General features: G+C 45.8%; 1 protein-coding gene across 1 annotated transcript in view; it reads right to left on the minus strand.

Moving 5' to 3' along the window:
- LOC310905612 (uncharacterized protein) overlaps positions 1 to 12,957 on the minus strand; it is a 724,478-nt gene that overhangs the window by 387,866 nt on the left and 323,655 nt on the right. Inside the window, exon 10 of the mRNA XM_083852137.1 lies at positions 10,027 to 10,121. The gene's annotated coding sequence lies outside the window, so the exon portion shown is untranslated. The remainder of the gene's footprint in view (positions 1 to 10,026; positions 10,122 to 12,957) is intronic.

A 12,957-nucleotide genomic window follows, 5' to 3' on the forward strand; every position in this document is an offset into this window, starting at 1 on the left:
TTTTTTAAAACGTGGATCTTATGCAGCTTGACTGGCAGAGCACAGCTCCTGCTCATTTATCAAGGGCCTGATCAGCCCAAAGGGGTGAGGATGGGCTCCTGTCTCCCCCCACAAGCTGCACGCTGTGCTCCCAGAGGCACCCGCTCCCTCTGTAGATGCTGCGAGGCTCTGGGCTGAGAGCCACTGGCCCAATTTAGCTGAAGATGATTACATTGCACTGAAACTGTAGTTTGTTCCTGTTTTACAGAAACATCTCTTTATTGATGCAAGGAGTCGGGTAGTAGCACAGGAATTCCTGTTACTTCTGGCAGGGCTTGGATTTTACCAGATGCATCCCATGTCCTGCACGGGGTGGGATGCACAAAGCATCCTGGGAGAACCCAGGTACCCAAACCCTGTTTATGTTCAGCGGCCTCTGCAAACGGGCCCTGACAAGTGATCAAATCAGGGTGTCCTCGGAATATTTTACCCTTCATTTAGAAGCTGCCACCTGCTCAGCTGGGGGACGGGGACTGCTTTTCAGACTTAGTCCATTGCTAGGTGAAGTAAAACAGACTCACAAGTGCTTTCATTATGCTTTGAAATCTCATCTGCAGTCCCCACAAAATCGGTGAAACTCCTCGGAGTTGTAATAACCTAGCAGTATTAAGTGTTAGAAGGCCAGCCAGCCTGGAAAATGAGAAGGTGCACAACTTCTGTAGCCAAGGATTTTATACAAAACCTGTTGGCTTTTGCTTTGTGACTTGGCGTCTCCTTTGCATGAAGATCGAAGACACAACAGGAGCCTGACTCTCCAGACAAGAAGTCTTCGTGGCAAGGTACAGAAGCGATCCATTGCCTGCTGATATCGTGATGTTCAAACACAAGCAAAAGCAACGTCAAATTCTTTACCTCAATGGGCAGCATTACAGCAAGAGGAAAGGGACTGCAATGGGAAAATGCTGCAGCTTCTCCTCCTTTACCAAGCGTGTCAGATATTAAACCCATCTTTTAGGGACCTGCAGCCGTTCTGCCAAATGCTGCAGCCTTGCAGAGCAGCAGCTTCTTCGAGAGCCTGAGCTACAGTCCTGGGGGCTGCGGCTTCATGGGAGATCCAAGCAGCTCTCAAGGTGCGAGGCAAGGATGGCCCTCAGGACGGGCAGCCCTCAGGACAGACAGCTTGGGAGCCTTTCGAGCATGTGTCCCACTTATACTGTCATTTCTGGTCTGTGTCAAGTGAGCGTTTCTTCCCCATAGAGAAGCTCCAGCTCGAAATCGCCTTCAGATTGCATGGGCAGCTTTTAGCTGCGTGCTTGGCGGATGCGTATTTATGTCAACAGGATCTGCAAGAACCATGAAAGCAGCCAAAGTGCTCCCATTGGTGGACAGTGGCTTCAGGAGCTTTGCAAGGGGCTCTATTTGTTTGCTTCCTCTATAAAGCAAGAAATTATTTGTTGATTTAAAGAACCTGAGTGCTAAAGGGTTTGTCTGGAGCTCCACACATGCCGGTAGAGACAGCAGGGATTTTTGTACACTCCCTGTGCATTTGATGCTGAAGATTTAGTTTTAGTGATGATTCTTCAAGGGCTCTTGTTTACCTCTAATAAAAAAAGTCAGTCTTGGCTGAGCACAAGATCTCCACCAAAAAACATGCTGCATGCCCTACCTTCTAATGCAAGTAAACCTCAGTCAAGTCCATGTCTCGTAAGGCAACATGCCCGTTGTGGAGGGTGCTGGTCCAGTCCAGCCCCTCTGCTGCCCCACTTCCACCATGAGCAGCTGGCGATGTCCTCTCGAGTTAAACTTTTCAATCTATCCGCAAGCGTGCCCTAGGAGCTAGATTTTTTAGCAAGTTTTTGAAAAGCCAACCCAAAACTTCACCAACTTAAAGACACTAAGATAACACTAAGCAAAGTTTTGAAGAGCACATGGTCATTACTCAAATATTGTTTGTATTCATAGTTCATAAAGAAGGTAGATTTCAACGTTACTGAACGGCAAGAGGGAAAGGTTTTAAAATCACTGTCCTCTTCAAAGCTGTCATGGTTCCAGCTTCCTGAGGACTCGCCATTGCTAATCAGAGATGTGCAAAACTGTATGGAAACACCAAACCAGGAAAAGGTCATTTAGTTTAATTTAAATGCTATTTTTACTGAATCTGTGCTGATTCTTTATTTCAAGTTAAAGTTATACAGAACTCATCAGTTGCAACACAATTTTTTATTTCCTTTTTTTAAAAAAAAAATTACCATCTCCATCTTTCATCTCTCTCTTTGCTCTGCTCAGCTGGTTTATGGGGTCTTTGGAGACCTTAAACCAGAACCAAAGTCACGGGGAAATAAAAGCAGCAGTTACTTTAGCTGAGGTTGCCAGCCCTGCTCTGAGACCACACCAGGAATTTTTTAAGCAAGCTAGGTAGCCCACTGTGCCTCAGGAAGAGAGAGCTTAGAGTTATGTACCTGAACACTTTGAACTTAAAAGGGGTTTTATTCAGGTGAAGAAGAGAGCTGCATTTCTGCCATTTACTTCATTTCAAAATAAATCCAGCTACCCAGGGTAAAAATGTAATTTTTCTTATGCCACTAAAAGCAAAGCGACATCTGAAAAATATTACTAGCCAAAGGCCAGATTCTTTAAATATTTTGTGAGAGCTAATGCTATTATGGTTACTTATGCGAGTATGCTTGTCACAAGGGTGACAAGTTTAACTCACCCAGCTGCATTTCAGCTAACAGTCGCACCAGACAAAAGCTAAAGCCCCGAACCTGCTCTCACATCTCGAGCTCTCATTGATTTTAAATGGGTGCATGTGTAACTAGAGACAGGATTTGCCCCTAGCTGAGGACAACTATAATCCGTACACTAAGATGCTTAAATCATTTAGATCTTGAGTTTAAGCAGCCTCTTCTACCCACGCAGATCCGTGCTGCTGTACCAGCGCGCTGCTGCTCATTTCAGGATTGTCATTTCAAAGCCCAGGAGTTCTCCTTTGTACCCATTCCAATGCCTCTAATTTTTTACATTCCCTTCTTTGCTTTCATTTTATCCTCCACCTACACTGTACCTGGCAAGTTCTGTGACACAAACACCCAACTAAAGCTGATTTCATATGCTTGGACAGGGAAACTAAATATTACCAAAAAAAAAAAAAAAGGAAAATCTGAGAAACATCAGGCATGCATAAGCAAAGACAACTGATCTAAGTCAGTCCTTCTGATGCTAATCTTACTGCAAATAATATGCGGGGTACATGAGAAAATGTCAAATCCACACTACCTCACAATCGCTGGCTTTCAATCCAACTTGAAACTAATCCAAAGAAAAAATACAAGGGAAAGGCTGAAAGTTTTATCGTTATTTAGAAAGTTTAAAAGAAATAAAAATGTAGCTCCCATGAAACTACGATAGATGAATAATCTCACAAACTCCCAAAATAATATCAGTGTCTACGGCTATTAAAGTTTATAGGTGCATAAAGAATGCATTTAAAGCAGGTTATATTGAAATCAAATCATTCCTTCTAATTAAAATGTGGAGAAATATCTTATCCAACAGGGAACACTCCATATAATTATTGTTCAAAACTGGAATTCTGTGATTAATAAAACAAACCTAGACTTTCACCGAAAAACAAACCCATCTGACAAGCACCAGACTCGCATCCAAACCTCCTGTCGGTGTTTTAACACAATCCCATTCCCCTGGAGTTAAAGGGAGGCGAGTGTCTCAGCTAACAGAAATCGCAGCACATAAAACACTTGCACTTCTAGCATCAAAGATGCGTTTACTGCAAACACAGGAACGTGAGGGAAATTAGGCAGTGAACAGGGTTGCAGCAGTTTTAAGGATTATTTTTTAGACCTTTCACACCAAGACCTACTGGCCACGCAGGCTAGTTTGCGCACACCGCGCACACCCGCATTTCATCTCCCCTGCCAACTGGATGCTCCTGCGCGTTTCCCATCCCCAGGAAGTTTTACAAAGGCAAAGCAACCTTTACGTGACTGTTCCCCTTTCCTTGCCGGGTCCCATCCTGCCGACTGCCCCGGCCCTGCCCGCAGTGGGGGGCAGAGCGGGTGCCGTGCGCTGCGGCCCCGCGTCCCGCTGCTGCTCGCCAAGGCGCAGGATGGGGCCCCTAATCACTAACAGCTCCTCTGGAAACTCTAGCAGAGATAAAAAGTACAAAGACACTGTTGGTTCCAGTCTCCTTATTGAATTTTCATTGCTCCTTTTATTGTAACTGTGAATTCAGTCCATAATGTCACGTGTTCTTTGTTCTCCAGCCTGACATACATTTTAATATACAGCGCAATATCTATGCAAAGACTAAGTGTGTTCATGTGTAGGAGAGTTAACACTTCGCTACAAACATGGTTATAGTTAGAGATTAAAAGCAACACTTTCAATAACTCTGCTGCTTAATACTTCCAGCTCCTATCTCCTTCTGAAGGCGCTCCTCCTCCTCTCCTCTCCCCCTAAAAAAACCAACGCGCAAGAAATGCTGAGCATACAAATTATGTCACTGACATCTGGAAAGAGACATGACTACCCGAGTAAAAAATAAACCCAGCAGAGGTCACGGCTTTAACAGACTGTCGCTCTATATTTAAACTGATTGATTCATACAAAGACATAATTATAGAGAACATTGGAATCAGCAGCTCACAGCGCTCGCGATTGCAGGCACAGTCATGTTTACAGGAAATATGTTTTAAAGGCTACGTCTGGCATGAGCTAATTGATACACTCGACATAATGATACACAACAATTTAAACTTAAATTGTGAATAATGCCTACTTATTTTCCTACCTAGATAATAACAACTTTCTTTCAACTATACATGATCATGTATCATTTTTTTCAGGATATTCTTTGCATAAAATCTATTGGTTATGCAAATAAAAGGCTTTGGAGAATAATGTACAGTAACTAATTTGTATAATCAGTTTCCCTCAATTCAGCGTGATAATGATATGTAAAGCACATCACTACAGACTGTCTGTGAAATGAATTCTGTCTTAATATGCTAGTCAACTAGCCACTCGACCTTTGCATAGGCTCACTGTAAGAAGAGCAGAAAAACCCACACACATTCTTTCAATTTCTAAAGGGAAATTCGACTCTAGCCGTAGAACAAAGAAAGAAGAAATAGAAGTAAAAGAAAATCAAAGAAAAAGTGATTTGGATTCAAGGGGATCAGATGTTTCATTTATTGCAGGTTGGAGACCTTCAATCAGTCAAATGAAAGACACATTTGTATTAAAATACCTACAAGGCAGAGAGAAAGCCTTGATCAGGTGTATTAGATTTAAGTTACAGCTCTCTTGCTGAGAGATGTGAACCTACCTTCCAGTCTATCTGTTCTCAATATTGAAGGTTTTCTGTGTTACAAACATGAGATGAAAGGTAGCTTGCCTGCCTTCCCACGTATCTGCTGGATATGAACAGCGCATTAGAAGGAGGCGAGGTGAACTCGGTGGCTGCCTCGAGCAGCCTCCCCTAACGGGGACGCGGGACCCGTGCTAGGGACGTGACACAGGCTGCAGCACAACCCTTGTTTGCTCAAAGCGCGGCGTTTCTGAAGGTGAGTATCCTGTTTGGGTTAGTAGGAAATGTCTAACTTCTGCTGCCGTGGGGCTGCAGGCCCTGCTGCACAGAGGGAAAAGCAAGAGCGCAGCGAGAGCCCCGGCCCTGGCCCCGCTGTGCCAGGACGGCAGCGTGTGGCTCGGCTCCTCACCGGGTACCGGGCAGGTGGGAAGAGCCAAATCCTGCCCTCCTGCCTCGCTTTCACACCAGCCTTTCCACACAGACTCCTCAGGCCCCTGCGCTCACCCACAAGCACTACCCACGATCAGGCCTGGCCGCAGGGTCAGGGTAATTTTGGATTGTGACTAAACTTTGGGGAATATCAGTCAGGTGCAGAGCAAATTCTCCAGCTTCTTTACTGCCAGTTATTTCTCATCTGGATTTGGAAAGCCAGGTCCAGCCCTTCCCCTGAGTGACCCAGAGCCAGGCTTTGAACCTGGATCCCTCACAGCAGTGCCAGGGGCTCTGGTCGCTGCAGCACCGGCAGGGCACATCCTTATCTCTTTTACTTGGCAAAAATGGGTGGAATTCAGCACATCCCCATACAGAATAACCCAAACCCTACACAGCCAGGTGTTTGCTAAAAAGGAGCTCTCCTGCCAGCCAGGGTTAGGACGCCGAGAGCCTACAAGAGGGGCTCAGTGCAAGAAGAAGCAGCCTAAAAGAAGAACGGCTCAAGTCCCCATGAAGTGGTTTTATCTGCTCCATTCACTGTTCGGCATCTTTACATGCTGTTTAGGGGTGCCCTGTAGTCCAGGCAGGACTTCTGTATCCTTGTCATAGTTTAAGGGACTTAAACACTGCACGCACCGGAGAAATTGTCCCTCAGCCTGCCCCAGGCCCGCCCAGCCCCACCCCAGGACACGAACACCCCACAGCAGGGTCAGCCCAACCCCACGACAAGTCCTTCCTGCCATTTTACAAGCGCTTCAGTAATCTAATAATGAGATGAATCACATGGATGCCAACAATGGGCCCTGTGGCAAGAGAAATGAGTGACACAGACATCAGCGAGAGCTGCTGCCATCTGAGCCTCGGAGCAGCCACTGCCGCATCCCGGAGAGAAAGACAGCCAACAAAAGTGCAGCCTTAGCTCAGGCCCCGGTTTTAAAGACTGGCTCCTGAGAGCAAACTGCCCTTCTAACCAAGCCCATGGTAACGTTGATCCCTGCTTTCATGTGCCCGTATCTGCAAATACTGCAGAGAGGTATGAAAATTTTAAAGCCATCCGGCTTGTTAAATAAAACCCCTGTCATTCTGAAGTTTAGCTGATCTTTTTGTTTATATACTCATAAATTCTCCATCAATCCAGAAAAAAGGGTTATTTTTCTTTTATTTCCTTATTTTTAATATTTTATTTTGAAATAAAAATAAGTATGTTCCCAATAGCATTTGAATAATGCAGCCTATCAGTGAAATGTAGGCTCTGTTTCAGAGCTGGTCAAAGGGTGAACAGGCATAAATAGAGGACTGGAATAAAGTTTATTTTCCTTTTAAATAGGCTTTTTTTTTTTTTTTTTGGTTAAATGAGGGCCTCTAACAGTATGACTTTTGTGGCTGAATGGGGGAAATCCACACAAATGTTTGTATCCTCCTTATGTACGATAACACATCGTACAATTTTCACAAGTGGATTACAAAGCAGCAGCTAGTACACAGCCGTACAGCTGATAGACTAAGATAAATTCTACATCGCAGATACGGTATTTCATGTACAGTTAAAATCTGCTGAAAAGGAGAGGAGCTATAAGGCAAGGCTCCCTTTTTCACAAAGTGAACAAAAGGACCCAATATCGTGCCATGAATTCCACAGAGGTTTCGCTCTATTTATAGTGAAATCTCTTTCAGCGCACGGACATTTAGTGGGTTAGCTTGATACGTCCTTTTTTTTTTTTTTTCCCCATTTACAAAAGATCAAAACACGCATTTCTCTGTCGAAAGAGCTTTGTGTTTGAGGTTAGGGGAAGCGGCCACGAAAGAAGAGCGCGGGAATCCCCGGCGGAGCGCGCCGGGGCGCCTCAGCCCCCCGCCGGGCTGTTCTGAGCCCAAACGCGAGGTGGCAGCAAGGGCAGCGCTCCGAGCCGCGGGCTCAGCCCGCTCGGCGCCGCTCCGTGCACACCGCCCCCGGGGCGCCGAGAGCTGCGCTCCGCAGCTGGGTAACAAAGGCGCGAGCAGCAGACGTTGCTGTCGGCCCCCAAAATTAGGATATAGAAAGCGGCGCCGTGCTGCCCAGAGGGGAAGGGGAGGGACCCGAGCAGGACAGACAGCGGGCTCTCCCCGAGCCAGCCAGTGGGCAGCTCCCCGGTGATGCTGCAAAACTCGTGGTTGGAAATATATAGGGAAACACATGCTCTGCTATGAAGTGATGCACATTTCTCTAGGATTGCCTTGGCCAGAGCAGGGCCAAGCCCCAGTACAAGCACCACTCTGAGATCCTTTGCAGCAGCACCCACTCGCAGCAAAACATTTACAGCTCTTGTCATCTGCCTATGAACACCTGGTTCTAGCAGTAACAAAAGCAGCGATTCTGGAGCTGCATGAAACATCCCAAAGCAGTCTTACTATTTCTTGAGCAGATGCATTATTTTCACTCCACTTCACACCAGGCAGAACTATGTTTTCTGAATACCTTAGGTAACGCTTTTCAGAAACGTCTGAAAACCTTACAAGGCTGTTGCCCAGAAAACATGAGACCATCTGCCTGCCAAACGCCCAGGGAAGCAACTACAACCAGAAACACCATGCCCTACGAAACCCCAGTGTTCCCCCTGCCTTATTCACCACCCCCAAACCTTGACCTGCGATCACCTTGAGCAGAACCTATGCCAGGCACAGCGATGCAGACGGAGCACTCATTGCACACGGGGAATGTCACGCATGTTCGAAGCACGGTGGATTCAACACAGCAAGTAACACTTACCCTCTGAGGGGAGACCACCCAAAGGTTGGTAAGTGATTAGTTAATTCAACAAGTGGAAGATCTGCTGTAATGATCTGTGAGGAAATACAGATCAACAGCAACCACCATCAAACTGCTGAGATTTGTAAGGAGGGCTGGTGACAGCCTTGCTTCTGAGTTACCTGCAAGCAGCCCCCACATACAAGTCTCAGCTGGCACTACCTATTGAAGGCTGTAGGATCTGTGTCCTCCCCTTACAGGTAGGAGAGCTGAAAAACAGGTAGAAAATGATTTCTAATGACCTTCTGGGTTTGAACAAGGCCATTCAAACCTGTGTTAGGAGATCACAGGTTTAATTGGCTCCTGTTTTCAGTAGGGAATATGAAATCCTGACTCAGGCTCCACTCACAAAAAGGAAGTGCAGAAAAAAAGGTCTGCCTGAACAGGAACCTCAGGATTTTGCTCCACCTCTGAAGTTCTCTTGATTCACACTGAGTTCAGTGAAAACAAGATGATTCTCAGAGTTTTTACTGGCATAACTGACATTCTGTATCAGTTACTTCACCCAAGGCGCCGCTGGCAATGTGAAATGAAGAAAGAAGTACAGGCATGGTGTTCATGGAGGGCAAACACTGCTGTGGTGTAGCAGAGAGGTACAGGCTCGCTTGAGGGCTGAGGTTCTGGGTTTATTTCCATCGCCTGCTCCCTCCCTGGACAAGCAGAGCTGCTTGCCTCCTGACTTCAGAAGCAGCACAACATTTGAAGGGGAAGACTGTGCATTTGGCAACTTTGCTTGACTTTAATCTCAGGGGAAAGTATGCTTCTATCCCATGTGGACATTAATTGCTCGAAGGATGCTCTCATAAACAAAATGCTGGAGGCCATTTAATCTTCTGCCTCTCTTCCTCCCCAGCTCCCAGCACACCAAATATAAACACATGAAACAGGGACGTAAGATGACAAAATGTCCTCAAGTACAAAGATGTGCAAAAACATATCATCTACACCAACATGAACCAGCAATTCTTGCTAATCTGCTCACATTGTTTGAGGGAGGCAGTTAAACGGTAAGGATGGAACAATCATTTTCTAATCGCAGCCTGCCCTAACAGGGCAGAATGACAGCTCAAACAGTCAGAATCCATCACCTAATTAAAGGTGAATCCTTTTTTTTTTTTTTTTTAACTGAATATTAGAGATTTTTAGGAGGCTGTGACCTGCCCTGACATATGCCTCCAATTTTTGGTAAATAATCACCATCATCTTTGCTTTGACCACATGGAGATACGTGATAAGTAAGTAATATTTTCCAATTCCGGTTTGTTAAAGTGGAAACCAGACTTTCATCCGTGCCAAGCTGTCGTATCAGAAGATCATCTCAGAAATATCTGTCACTTCTTATACTTTAAAGGCTTTAGCTGGACAAAGTCATCATCTCGCTTGTGGCCATTGCAAAAACAAACCAAAAACGAAAATTAAAAAACAGTATTAGAACCTTTGACACAAGGGGTGTTAGACCTAAGGAATTAATTTATATCTGAAAAATAAATAAAAGTCCTACTGAGAAGTTGCTGAAGATCACTGCCACCACGCTGCAGAGCAGAGCTATCAGATGCTGTCCTGTCACTGCCACTGCCACGTAGAATGTCACATCTCCTGTACGTAAGAGATACATTGCATAATGTTACAGATGGCACAGCTCATAGCAGTCAGGATTACATTTATTAAAATCAGCTGAGATGGTTATTACTCAGATTCTACAATTTCCCATGCAAGGTGACCCGAGCTCCTGAGCTCCTTTTTTTTTTTTTTTTTGAGTACCGCAGTAAGATTTATAGAAAATAGTGACAGGTAGACTGAAACTATCACTGTGCATCAATACCAACTGCTGTAGGCATCTGCTATAAAACTACATTCATGGACATCTGAGTTTGCGAATGAACTGGATTCTCAGTGTCACTATTTCATTCGCTTTCATCATGGTCATTCGTGCAGCTACAGCTTTGTTTACGTGGGGGCTGGAGCAGCGGCTGCTAGCTTCACCAGTCCCACTCACACAGCAGTGCTGTACACGAGCGTCGGGGTGGCCTTCGCTTTTATGCCATCTCTAGTTAACATGGCTGCGGACAAAGGTGGCGGGGGGAGAACCAACAGAAAACAATCTACAAAACCTTCCATTAGCTTGGACCTTCACCCTCAAATGGAAAAAAAAAAAAAAGAAGTAAATTTTTCAGCAACAAAATATAACCCTAAACATATTTATGCAATAACCAAATAGTTATACTATTTGTATAGGTTATAATATTATAGTTATAATATTTGTATAGTTATAGGAAAGGCGTTTATGAGAACAAACCGCTTAGCTTCATGCCTGCTGCAAAGCACTGCCCTCTGCAGCCAGCCTGGTGTCGGTGATCACCAGCACACAGCACAGCCCCCCCAGCACACAGGTACAATTCCTTATGCCCTCGTCTACATACGCTGCATGTAAAACCACACACTGCGTGTAAAACCACACACTGAGTGTAAGATCATACATGCTGCGCGTAAAATCACACACACCTATAACCACTGAGTTTTCAAAACCATCGGGTTGACCACAGAGGAGCAGTTGGCACTTGGGCACACACTTACAGAGCTGTATTTTTATACCAGAGAGGTAAAGGCACAGAGCAGTAAAGGTATATAAACTGCAAAAAAAAACCCTGCAAGACTGAGACCGTAAGCACGCAGCGCTGGATATTTTTCTCTGCAAGCCCTGCAATGTACACTCACGCAGCCCTTGTTAGGTGTGTGAGCATCACTCCAGTTGCTCCTGAGCAGGAATGCGTGCCCCCAAAAACATGCACTCTGCCCCAGCCCAGCGCCTCGGGAGCTCACCGCCTGCCCAGCCCCACTGCCCCACTATTTTATATTTATATTTTATATTTCTCTCTCTCCTCCTTTGTGGTGGCAGTTGTAAATCTACCTTTCTCAAAATTCAATAAAAAATTAATTGGAAAAAAAAAAAGCCATTTCATCCCTAACAATAAAAGACCAATTGACTTCTCAATTTTCTAGTGGGCAGGAGAAGAAATCAGGCATACAGCAGGGAGAAACTCAATTCTCCAAAGCTCTCCCCTTCAGGACTTCCAGAGTGGCAGTCTCAAGAGTGCTGTGTCCCCTGCCACCCACGCGATCCCAGCCGGGTGTTATTTTCTCGGTTCTGAAGGCAGCAAGAATTCCTTCTCCATTATTGATGACTCGGTGCGCCGCTGCTACAGCAGCCTTCGGTTCAGCGCTTCCTGCTGTCTGCCACTCATCTGCTCCAAACGCTCCCATCCTGCTGAGGCACGCGGCTTGCTTCCCTCTCTCCCCAAACCTCTCCCGAGCTCCCTTGTACCAAACCCCACACCGGGGGATGTGGCCTGGTGTCCAACCTCTCCCCACGAGCTCGCGGGCTGGAGGCAGCCCAGGGACAGGGATGGTGCCGAGGGAGCGAGCCCTGGGGCTGGTGAGGTAGCAGTGTTTGCACTGATCCCTCTTGCTAGGATGCCAAACACAACGCTGAGGCCCCAGTTGTGGAACAAGTGGGTTGAGGCAGCCTGAGTTTTCTGAATCCTTCCGACAGAAGGAATCTGATCCCAGAAACAGCAAACAGTGGGATGGAGCACACGGCAGAGTGGGGGTAGGAGGGCACGTGCTCCTGATAGGGCCGGATTCATCTCTTCCTCTTGCCCTCTGCCTCTTCCCCTTCTTGCTTCTTAGCTTCTTTTGCTTTATATCTGCTCTCTCATAAATAACTATTTCATTGTTTTAACATTTCTTTAGGAAACCTGGGCACGTAACAAGTGCAGAACCAGATGCACCTACAGACAGGGAGGCAGCACCATCACCACAGTGTGCTTTGAGTAGGACTTGGGGGTGCCAGGGCTACTGTTAATTACTAAGCGAGCACCAGATCTGGCAGTTACCAACCACAACTTGCAGCCGTAGCCACAGATGGCGCAAAATACCTGCAGACATTTTGCAGAAATCAGCTTTGTCCGTCAATGCACAGTCGGCTGCAATGCAGTTGAAGCCTGGTCCCTACGGTTTCCCAGATGGTCCTTGACCCATCCACGTCCCCATTCTGCCTGGCACAGCCTGCTTGCTGGATCGGGGCTTTGATCCAGGAATGGAGCAGTTTACAACACATATCCCACTTCCCTTGGCTCTAAGAAAAACAAAACTAACAGTTGTCAACAACTTTGAAGTAAGAGCAGATTCACAACTCAAAAGCAACCACAATGACACACCTTGTCTAGACTCTACGTGAATTAAGAGAAACCTCAAGTTCATTTTTATGATACAGGTCCAGCGTGACAAGTGGTTTCTTCTATGTTTTCTTATGCAGTCATCAGAAATTTTGGGAGGATAACCTTTATAAAACTATAGGCAGGTAGTATTCAGACAGTGTTAGATCTTAAGCTTCAAGTGCTAAAGGAAGGAAATTAAAAATTTGTATTCAGGT

The sequence above is a fragment of the Anser anser genome (genome assembly GCF_964211835.1).
Source record: "Anser anser genome assembly, chromosome: 11".
In the NCBI taxonomy this organism is placed as follows: Eukaryota; Metazoa; Chordata; class Aves; order Anseriformes; family Anatidae; genus Anser; species Anser anser.